A 12,410-nucleotide genomic window follows, 5' to 3' on the forward strand; every position below is an offset into this window, starting at 1 on the left:
AGTATCAGCTGTTCCAGTTAACATTTTCTGTGTCAGTCACTCTGTATTTTTGATGCATTTTAAAAGTTAATCTTCACAGGTGGCGCCACAGCTCAATAGGCTAATCCTCCGCCTGCGGCGCTGGCACACCAGGTTCTAGTCCCGGTCGGGGCGTCAGGTATTAGTCCTGGTTGCCCCTCTTCCAGGCCAGCTCTCTGCTGTGGCCTATGAAGGCAGTGGAGGATGGCCCAAGTGCTTGGGCCCTGCACCCCATGGGAGACCAGGAGAAGCACCTGGCTCCTGGCTTCGGATCGGTGCAGCACCGGCCATGGCAGACATTTGGGGAATGAACCAACGGAAGAAAGACCTTTCCCTCTGTCTCTCTCTCTCTCTCACTGCCTATAATTCTACCTGTCAAATGAAAAAAAAGTCACAAACTTTTTAAAGTACCTTTGTTTGGCTGCCAATGAAGGCTGACACCAAGGCCAAGTCTGCCTAGACACAGCACCCCCCCCCCCCCCAGGGCTTAGAGGGCCAAAGGCTTGAATTACTATCTCCAAAGGTAAGAACAACTTGTATTGAACACATTGAAACTAATGAAATCTAATGCTCCAACAATTTAGGGGACAATACCAGTATTAAACTTTGGTTTCATCTCTCTTTTCAAGAAGGTAGCATGAAAAAAAATCCATTTGGAGGACAAAAACTATCATGTCCACTGAGTGTCTACTGTGAACTGCCAGGTGCTAGGAATATATTAACAAAACATGGTTCCTGCATTAATATGTGACTATAACATCTATTATGCTGGGCAAATTATACTTTTTGCCCACTTGAGTCTGCATTTATTATGAATATCTGGTTAATCTTCTTAGGGTTAATAACCCACAATGGATCCTCTTTGTCCATACTGTTAAAATGAATTCTTTCCAACCATTATGTGAATTATACCTGAGTAACACCATCATAGGACAGCATAACAGTGCAAATACTGGGACAGTGCTGTGGCATAGAAGGTTAAGGCTCCATCTGCAGTGTTGGCACTCCATATAGGCTCCAATTTGAGTCCTGGCTGTTCCACTACCAACCCAGCTCCCTGCTAATGGCCTGGGAAAGCAGCAGAAGATGGTCCAAGTACTTGGACCCCTGCACCCATGTGGGAAACCTGGAAGAAGCTCCTAGCCCCTGGCTTCTGTCTGGCCCAGCCCCAGCCATTGTGGCCATTTGGGGAGTGAACCAGTGGATGGAAGATATCTCTCTGTCTTGGTCTCTCTCTCTCTCTTCTCTCTCTGTATTTCTGCCTTTCAAATAAATAAATAAATCTTTAAAAAGAAAAGAATTCAAATACTTGTTCCCCTAAAGGTTCATTTCCAGGTTTTCTGAGTGAACTGTAGGATTTTTTTCTTCCTGATGTTTGAGATAGATATAGATATAGATATATAGATATATCCTTCCAACTTTCTAGCAGAAAAGACTTATCCTAAAATCAAGCTTAATAATATAGATTTTTCAAAAGGTGGATCTTCACCTTACTCCCAATGAAACAAAATGCTGGAAGGTGAGAGATAAAGTGGCAGAACCAGCCAGTGGAGGACCTGACACATCCTTTCTTTTCAAAATAAAATAACTGAGACTCTGAGAAGCTAGGTGGTTTGGCTACGTCATAGAGAGACAAACATCAAACCCAAGACTTGAAGCCAAGTTGCCTTTTTTTTTTTTTTTTACAACACTGTATTTATGCCAAACTCAAATCCTGCAGAGAATATCTTTTTTCTTTTTTTTTCTTTTTTTTTCTTTTTTTTTTTTTTTTTTTTTTTGACAGGCAGAGTGGACAGTGAGAGAGAGACAGAGAGAAAGGTCTTCCTTTGCCGTTGGTTCACCCTCCAATGGCCGCCACGGCCGGCGCGCTGCGGCCGGTGCACCGCGCTGATCCGAAGGCAGGAGCCAGGTGCTTCTCCTGGTCTCCCATGGGGTGCAGGGCCCAAGCACTTGGGCCATCCTCCACTGCATTCCCTGGCCACAGCAGAGAGCTGGCCTGGAAGAGGGGCAACCGGGACAGAATCCGGCGCCCCGGATTCTGGTCCATCACTTTTTAAAATACTTGGAATAGGTAGATTCTAAGCAAACATTGTTTGAATAAATACATAAGAAGGAATTCCCAGCTTTTGCTGAGCCCCTCCCAGTCCACTCTCTCTTTGCATATTCCCTTCCCTCCTGGACCAAAGTAACCCCGGAGCTACGGCCACTCTCACCTGAGCACTGACAGCAGAAACAGCCTTTCCAGACGCAGATGGGGACTAGGGGAGCTGTCGGATCACTGCATTTGTTAGGATATATTTTTCAGTTGATCCCTAGACATAGCACACACGGGATGAAGCAAGAATGTTTAAGCAGTAGGGATTGTTGGCAAATCCAGGGTTTTAAAATAGGGGGTAGTGAAGCAGAATTGGGCCAAATCAGCCAAGAATGCAAAAGCTGGAGAAAATGGGGGATTAACTGACTTGTTCTGGATCATACAGCTATTTCGCACTGGAGATGGGATTTGATCTCCGGCGTCAAGATTCCTAGTGTGGCAGCTCCAACCAATGCTGCTTTCCAAATAGAAGAGAAGCCACAGCACCTGGTTTTGGAGGTGTTAATAGAGAAAAGTGGTGCAGAAGTGTGAAGGGCAAGAGGCAGGAGAGGACACATATCATCAATGGAAGTCTTTATAAAGATGTTACCATGTGTTAGGTATTTGTTATGAATTGAATCGTGTCCCCAGAATTCCTATGTTGAAGTCCTATGTTTTTTCATATGTTGAAGTCTTAATAGCCAATGTGACTTTATTTGAAGATAGCATCTTTAAGGAGGTAGCTAAGGTTTCCTAAGGTTATTTGATAATGTCTTAATTTGATAGGGCTTGCACACTTATAAGAAAAAGAAGGGGCTGGTGCTGTGGCATAGTAGGTTAAGCATCCGTTTGTGGTGCTGGCTTCCCATATGGGTGCTGGTTGGAGTCCTGGCTGCTCCACTTCCTGTCAGTGGACTGAGAAAGCAGTAAAAGATGGCCCAAGTGCTTGGGCCCCTGCACCCACATGGGAGACTGGAAGAAGCTCCTGGCTTCGGATCAGCCGAGCGCCAGATGTTATGGCCATATGGGGAGTGAACCAGCAGATGGAAGACCTCTCTCTCTGTCACTCCCTCTCTCTCTTTGTAACTCTGTCTCTCAAGTGAATAAATGAATCTTTAAAAAAGAAGGAGAAAGAGAAGGAAGAGGAGGAGAACAAAAGACAGGAGGAGCATGCCCACACAGAGTAAAGGCCTTGTGAGGACACGGTAAGGAAGCAGCCATCTACAACCCAAGGAGAGAAGATGCAAGAGAAACCAAACCTGCCAGGGCCTTGGTCTCAGAGTCCTGGGCTCCAGACTGGGAGAAGGTAAATTGCTGCAGTGCAAGCCAACTGATAGGTGGTATTTTGTTTCAGCAGCCTGAGCTGACGCAGACCACACTGCTCGCCAACAGTGAGGGGCCATGCAGATCAACTCTGCCCGGTCTCATTATGCTCCAGGCTAGCCTGGGCCCAGCGAGGAGGCGGGAGCTGACACACAGTCAAAAGTTAACCAGGGATTCTAAGGTTAACCAGGCCCATGCTGAGACAAACAAGCAAAAAGACAGTAATTAATGATGAAAATTGTAGATAGCCACAAACAATTCATCTATTTCTGTTGTTTATCTGTTTGTACATCTTTTGATTCCTTGTTTCTTTGGTGTTCTTATGAGAACAAATATTTATCTCAGAAAACTCACTTCTTGAAAGCAGAACAAATATAAGCTACTTGAGGTTTTTTATTTTCAATGTTTTGAAAACAGTATTTTATGTCAAGAAAAGGGTAAATATTGGCCGGCACCACGACTCACTAGGCTAATCCTCCGCCTATAGCGCCGGCACACCAGGTTCTAGTCCTCGTCGGGGCGCTGATTCTGTCCCGGTCGCTCCTCTTCCTGTCCAGCTCTCTGCTGTGGCCAGGGAGTGCAGTGGAGGATGGCCCAGGTCCTTGGGCCCTGAACCCGCATGGGAGACCAGGAGAAGCACCTGGCTCCTGGCTTTTGATCAGCGCGGTGTGCCGGCCACAGCGCGCCGGCCGTGGCGGCCATTGGGGTGAACCAATGGTAAAGGAAGACCTTTCTCTCTCTCTCACTGTCCACTCTGCCTGGCAAAAAAAAAAAAAAAAAAAAGAAAGAAAGAAAGAAAGAAAGAAAGAAGAAAGAAAGAAAGAAAGAAAGAAAGGAAGGAAAGAAAAATAAAAATAAAAGGGTAAATACTGCTTGAAAGAACTCACAGAGAGATGTCAATGAAAATGACAAAGTAAAAGACCCCAAAAGTTTCCATAAAAAGAATTAGATCACTGACAAAAATAGAATCAGTATTTTTCAGAACTCCAGAGAGAGTTTATTAAAGAGAAATTGACAAATCTCGGTAAGAGCGGCAGTATTTGTGACATTTGAACCTTATCTATCCTAGATTCTCCCTCCCCAGTCCAGCAGCTGCCTTGAAAACCAAGAGCGCACAGTGAAAACCAGCGTCCTGGCAGCCCGGAGGCGGAAGTAGGCAGCTGGGGCTTCTCCAAAGCCCACTCACAAGCAGGCCACTGTTGGACCCATATGGTGGCTCCCGGAAGACTTCACACACAAAGCTGTCTTGATTCGCACTGACTTGAGCCAAACAATCTTTTCTTCCCCTGGTTGTATTGGTTGGAAACGTTACACCTGTATGAGGTGGCAGATAAGAGTTGAGTCAGACAAACAGCCTGATCAAGAGCTTGAAAGGAAAACTTGGGAAAAGAAATATCTACAGGACTCTTGAAAGCTTTGATACACTTCTAGGAATCCTACGTGTCTGCCTCAGCCTGGGCACAGACCTAGGAAAGACACAACCACCTTCACACCCAACCTAACCTATTCCTTTATTCATTCACCAGTATGTGTTGAGTTCTCATTACGTTCCGCCCATCGGAGATGGAGTAGTGGACAAGGCAGATGCAGTTCTTGCCTGGTTTTAGGGACACACGTGTAATATGTGCTTTAATCTAACATATATATTACTATATATACATATATACTATAAAATATGTTCTATATTACTATATATAGTAATATAAATTATAATATATAGTAATATACTATATATTATATAATATATGTGTAATATATTATACACATATACATATTATATACATATCATATATACATATATACGTAATATACTATGTGTATATATACACATATACATATATAGTAATATATAGTTGTATATATGTATATATATGTTACTATATATGTATATACACATACATATATATTCTATATATATGTCTACATATATACATATATACTATACAATATATTACATATATATGACTACATATGTATATACATATACATATTATAGTTATATATAGTAATATATATGTATATATGCTATATATAGTAATATATGTATATACGCTACTATATATGTATATGCATATATAGTAATATATATATGTTATATATTATATATATACCAGGTCACCATCATCAACTCCAGCTGGGGAAGGCACTGGGTGGAGCAACAGGGGGCTACACTGCAGGACCTGGGCCCCTGGTGTCCCTGCTGCGGCAGCGTGCACAGCCCTACCTCTTCTCCAGCAGCCTGCCCCCCGCTGTCGTTGGCTGTGCCTCCAAGGCCCTGGACCTGCTCATGACAGCAGCACCATCATCCATCCAGTCGAAGGCTGCCAAGACCCAGCGATTCCGCAGCAAGATGCAGGCTGCCGACTTCACCGTCTCGGGAGCCAGTCACCTGATCTGCCCTGTGATGCTGGGTGATGCCCGGCTGGCCTCTCGCATGGCCGATGACATGATGAAGAGAGGCATCTTTGTCATCGGGTTCAGCTACCCTGTGGTCCCCAAGGGCAAAGCCTGGATCCGGGTGCAGATCTCAGCCGTGCACAGCAAGGAGGACATTGACGGCTGTGTGGAGGCCTTCGTGGAGGTGGGGCAGCTGCACGGTGCGCTGCCCTGACCCCGAGCACTGGAGCGGTGGGGCAGGCTGGGCAGAGGCCCATGTGGCTGTGAAACAATGCTGTGCAAACTGCAAAAAAATATATATATATAAAATATATATACATAAATGTTATGTATATTGTATGTATATATATATACATGTGTATACATATATAATATATATCATATATAACATATATAATATATATTACATATAATGTAATATCAGGGAGTGCATGTGCCAGAGAGTAAACCAAAACCAGGGTATGGGGGGCGCCTGTAGACCAAGTTGTCAGAAAGAACTCTCTGAGGAGGTGACATACAGGCAGAGATCTGAATGAAATGCAAAAGCTGGGGGGAAGGAGTGTTCAGGGAGGGAGGAACAGCTACCAAGGCCGAGGTGGGAATGAGCAAGGCCTAGAGGAAGATTAGTAAGAAGGCCAGAGTGACGGTTTCTTCTCTCAACATCTGTCTTGGATTCAACCTGTCCCTTCATGTTCCCCAACGCAACCCACATTCTTACCCGTATCACTCACATCTGTATTGCCATAGGAATCTTCTAACTGTTCTGCTTACCCCAAGGCTGTGTCCCACACAAGCCCCACTGCAGAATGATTTTACCAGAGCGTTTTCATATGTCCCTTTGCAATCAAGAAGTCCTATAGACTCCTACTGCTACTGCAACCTTCAGTTTCTCCACAAGCATTTACTGCTGTCCTGCTTGTCCCAGCCACATGTCTGTGCATAGATGATCATGCACAAAGAAGACCAGGGCTCTGCTGTCACGCAGTGTTTGTTCTTGATGTACAAGACAACTGTACAGCAGGGGTCAGTGCTGTGGTGTAGCAGGTAAAGCCGCCACCTGCAGTGCCGCCATCCTATAGGGGTGCTGGTTTGAGTTCCGGCTGCTCCACTTCTAATCCAGCTCTCTACTATGACCTGGAAAAGCAGAAGAAGATGGCCCAAGTTCTTGGAAACTTGCACCCATGTGGGAGACCCAGAAGCTCCTGGCTTCTGGCTTTAGATCAGCCCAGCTCTGGCCACTGCAGCCACTTGGGGAGAGAACCAGTAGATGGAAGATTCTCTCTCTCCCCCCCCCCCTTTGCCTCTGCCTTGTGTAATTCTGCCTTTCAAATAAATAAATCTTTTTTAAAAAGACACTTGATAAGTAAATAAATAAATACCAAGGTAGTGAGTGTCGAGAAGAAAATAAAAATGGTGCCAAAGGAGGCAGCTGAAGGGTTGTGACGTGATCCGGAAAGTCTGGGGCCAGAGTCGGTTCCAGCAGAGGTGACAGCAGGGTCCAGACCTCCAGGTGGGACTTCTCACAGGCGACCTCGTGTCAGCTCCCTTGCAAAGTCTGCTCTGAGTAAGTCACAGTGTCCAGGCTTCTACTTCAGAGCTTGGCTAAGTTGTCCAGTTCATCTCCCTTCCGTAGATTTTGATTCTGTTCTGTACAGGAACCCCACTAACTCATAGTAGACTACCTGGAGTAGGAGGGAACTTCAAAAAATTCATAGAAAAAAATGGGACTAAAACAAAAATTTATTTGGGTGAAAAAATTGAGATCTAAGCATAGTTTTTTCATAACACATGCTCTTTTTTTTAACAAATTATGTATTTATTTATGTGTTTGAAAGACAGAGTTACAAAGAGAGAGGGAGACACAGAGAGAGAAATCATCCATCCACTGGTTCACTCCCAAATGGCTGTAATGGCCAGGGCTGGACCAGGCTGAAGCCAGGAGCCTGGAACTCCAGCCAGGTCTCCCAGGTGGGTGCAGGGGCTCAAGTACGTGGGCCATCTGTTGCTGCTTCCCTAGGTGCACTGGCAGGGAGATGGATAGGAGATGGAGCAGCCAATACTCAAACTGGCACTCATATGGGATGTCGGGATTGCAGGCAGTGGCTCAACCCCCTAAGCCACAGCACCAGCTCCCTTTATAACACATTTTCTATGAATTTTTGAAGACCCTTTGCATAGATGGATGTGCCCTCATACTGCAAGTCATTGATAAATATCTGTGTAACTGAACTGAATGAAGTTCAGTGTCTGAGTCTGGCAGGTAGAGTCATCCATTCCTTGAGCGCTAACCCAACGTTAACTCACATTCTTGGATTTTGCAAAGTCAGCATCCTCACTGCTCCTGGCCTCTCTGAGTGGCGCTTAACAAAATTCAATAAATCAACATTACATGAAAATAAAATTCTAAAACACAACTCACTGTTTGTCTTTTAAAATGTGTTTTGTCTCAGGAATTAAGGAGCTTTAACTCCTAGGTTAAATTGGTCAATTACCTCTTTCAAAAGTGGTTTAGAATTTTGAAACCGATATTGTCAACAGGGACTTGTGAACATGCTTAACTTGATTTGGCAGTTTTTGTTTGAAGATGTTTGTTGAAAGATTATCACTAATCCTTTCACTCTGTTAATGTTATTTTAAGCATTTCTATGTGCTAAGTACAAATGCACCACAAAAAGCTTGTGGAAAATGGAATTAAAGGAAAGGTTTATTTTGGTGCAAAATAATTTTTGAAATTCTTAGTAGTTTTTCATCACACTCATTTTTTATGAACTTTATATTTTTTATCTATTTATTTGAGAGGAACAGTGACAGAGATAGTGAGAGAGATAGAGAAAGAGAATTCCCATCTACTGATTCACTCTGAAAATTCAGGCTGAAGCCAGAACCCAACAACTCCATCCAGGTCTCCCATCTGGGTGTCAGGGACCCAAGAACTTGTGACCACTGCTTTCCAGGGTCTGAGTCATCAGCGGGAAGCTGGAGATGGAACTGGAGCTGGGATTTGAACGTGGGCACTCTGTTACAACATGTGCACATCCCACCAAACGTCTTCACTTCCACATCAGACACCTGCCCCTCATAAACTTTTTGAGAACCCCTTCATATGCATGAATTTCAAATTTTTTTGCACCAAAATAAGGTTATCTTTTAATTCCCTTTTCCATGAACTTTTTGAAGTACCTTTTTATGACACTTCTTCCTGAGAATGAAAGAGTGAATAAAGCCGGCGCCGCGGCTCACTAGGCTAATCCTCCACCAAGCGGCGCCAGCACACTGGGTTCTAGTCCCAGTCGGGGCGCTGGAGTCTGTCCCGGTTGCCCCTCTTCCAGGCCAGCTCTCTGCTGTGGCCCGGGAGTGCAGTGGAGGATGGCCCAAGTGCTTGGGCCCTGCACCCCATGGGAGACCAGGAGAAGCACCTGGCTCCTGCCATCGGATTAGCGCAGTGTGCCGGCCCCAGAGCGCCAGCCATGGCGGCCATTGGAGGGTGAACCAACGGCAAAAGGAAGACCTTTCTCTCTGTCTCTCTCTCTCACTATCCACTCTGCCTGTTAAAAAAAAAAAAAAAAAAGAGTGAATAAAATACAAACTTTCTGTTGCCTTTGTAGAGCTTGTAGTCTTGTAAAAAATGGGAAGACACACACATTTATAATTTTGTGTGATGTATGCCATTAAAGGCACAAACAGCACACAAGACAGTAACAGGGGAGATCTTTGCCAGGGATGGTCAGGGAAGGCTTCCCTGAAGAAGTCACATTTAAGTTTAGCTTCAGCCTTGCAAAAAAGGAAAGGCTCTTACAGGCTTAAGCAAATTCTAAATATTTTACTCCTGACAGGTAGTTCACAATGTCTGTTGCCCATTATACTTTGCTATGTTCTTAAAAAAAAAAAAAAAAAAAAAAAAAAAAAAAAAGCTTTTCAGCTTTTTTCTACAACTAATCAAAATTCCCTGTATTTATAGCACATCATGCAAAACAGTGATGCTAACCAAGGCGAGGACACGCCATTCTTCACCTCCCTGGAGCATGTTCTTTGTCACCACTCAGGCTGGGCTAAGTGACAGCGTCTGTAGTCCAGTTTCCTAATGACACTGATGCTCTGAATGGTTCCATATGTGCCGACTGCTGTGCCACATATTGGTCCCATCCCTCGGCCACACATCATGAGCCCATTAGGGCATGCAGTTCATCTGGTCAGAATATGGTACCCCTGGTCTCCCGGAGGATGTGTGAGTTGGAGCCTGGTGACAATGTGAGTCCCTTGGCCACAGGCCTCAGTCCACCCTGAGCAGCAACCTCACAGCTGGTTCATTCCCCCAAAGCCAGTAATCCTCAGGGCTGTAGGTCCTGGGGGGCATCGTGAGGAGTGCAGATGCGTTAGGGTGGATGCCTCAGAACTGCGCAGAAGCACCAGGGAAGACACCAAGTGGTAACACGTGGCCATCTGCAGTGGCTCCTCCAAGCTTCTTAGAAGCGTGGGAGGCCTGCAGCAGCTGCCGAGGCCAGGCCTGAACCCGGAAGGCCTCACTGACAGGTGGGTGGGTGTTTGGCACAGCAGTGAAGATGCCGGAGTCCAAGTCTCAGCTCTGCTCCGATTCCGGCCTCCTGCTAATGTGCGCTGTGGGAGGCAGCAGTGATGGCTCAAGGATTGGAGTCCCTGCCAACTATGCAGAAGACCCAATAGAGTTCCTGCTTTGACCTGGCCCGGCCCTGGGGATTACTGGCTTTGGGGGAATGAACCAGCAGATTAAACTTCTCTCTCCCTCAAATAAAATGAAAATTAATTGGGTAGTTCCTTTAAAAAAAAAAAGTCTCCACTGAACCCTGAGAGCAGTTGATTACTCAACATCTCCTCAAGACAGTGCCTGCCCAACACAACAGGGACATTACTATGAATTAGAGTGACCTAGAAACAAACCAGAGGAACACTCCCTGAGTTTATGAAGGGAATGTGTAAATACCAGGAAAGAGAAGGATAGCTAGTCATGCCCAGAACCTCCTCGACAGAGATTACTGAGCGGTTGTAAGCAATTTAAGGGGCCATAAATATGAGTCATTAGCAAAAAAAAAAAAAAATCTAGGATTGTTAGACAACTATTCATTTATAATTCATCAGATAAAGGCAAAGTAGGTCTAACCTGGATCTGGAATAGATGAGATGATGATTTATGATATGAAAAGCAATAAAGGAGAGGCAAGAGACCCCAGGTGACCTGGGTGAGCAGTCATTGCTCTTCTGCTCAGAGGAGTTGTTTATCCTTGGGAAAAACACCTACTTGATTCTAGGACTGAGTTCCAGTAATGACCTTGGAAATGAATCTGCCATTGTGGTAAGTGCCTGTAATTCTCACAGGCATTTCTCACAGAGGTTGGATTCACTCCTCCTCCCTTCTTTCACTTAACCATATCTGGTAAGCACCTGCTATGTGCCAGATGCCACTGGTGCTGGCTCCCAGTGCCTCCAAAAGAAACCCTTATGCCATTCACATTCTAGTGGGGTGGAGCAGGAGGAAGCAGAAAATAAATTAATAAACAAGTACCATGAAAATCAATAAAGCAAGTAAGGAAAAGGTGAGAGTGCAGGGTGATGACAAGACCTTGAGAGAAGGCTTCTTTAAGGGCTATTTTATGTAGAGAGGGTAAGGAAGGCCTCTCCAAGCAGTGACATGTGTAGGAATTGCAGGGCAAACGTTGGGAAGATGTTGAGGCCAGAGCTCCAGGAAGGAGCAGAGAAGCAAATGCAAGGTCCATGGGGGCAAGAGTGTACTTGCCACAGTCAAGATCAGCAACAAGTTCATGGGGCTGAGCTGAGTAGAGCAAAGGAGGGGGGAGAACTGTAGGAAATGAGCCCGCATGTGAGGGGTCTCAGTAAGAACTGGGTTGGGAAACCACGGAAAGAGTTTGACCAGAGACATGATGGTATCTAACGTAGACTTCAAAGACATTATTCTGACTCTGTATGCAAAACAGACTGGAAGCAGGAATAGCTCCGGGAGACCAAGTGAGAGATCATTAGCATGTTGACACGAGCATTGCCATCCATACGGGAAACCTCAGGTAGTGTTGACTTGATGAGCTCCATGAGCCAGAATTCAAAATGGTAGCACTTTAACTAATTATGAGGCTTATGGAATGGAAAAGTATATGACTGTTTCATCCTATAAAATAGCCACTAGCCACATGTGGCTATTGAGAACCTGAAATACAGCTAGTCCAAATTGAGATTTTTCTATTAGAATAACTTACACATAGAGTTTTGAAGACTGAATACTCCTCCCCAATGGAAAGAAAAGCAAAAAATCAGAATGTAAAAACCTCTTTAATAATTTTTATACTTATCAAACATTGAGATATATTTGGGATATTAGATTAAGTAAAGCATACTCAAAATTAATCTCACCTGTTTCTTTTTGTTTTCAAAGATTTATTTACTTATTTGAAAGAGTTACACAGAGAGAGAAGGAGAGGCAGAAAGAGAGAGAGAGAGGTCTTCCATCCGCTGGTTCACTCCCCAGTTGGCTGCAACTACCGGAGCTGCGCTGATCTGAAGCCAGGAGCCAGGAGCTTCCCCCGGGGTCTCTCGTGTGGGTACAGGGGCCCAA

Source organism: Oryctolagus cuniculus, chromosome 7 (genome assembly GCF_051225735.1).
Source record: "Oryctolagus cuniculus isolate XC-2025 breed Fujian yellow rabbit chromosome 7, ASM5122573v1, whole genome shotgun sequence".
NCBI lineage: Eukaryota > Metazoa > Chordata > Mammalia > Lagomorpha > Leporidae > Oryctolagus > Oryctolagus cuniculus.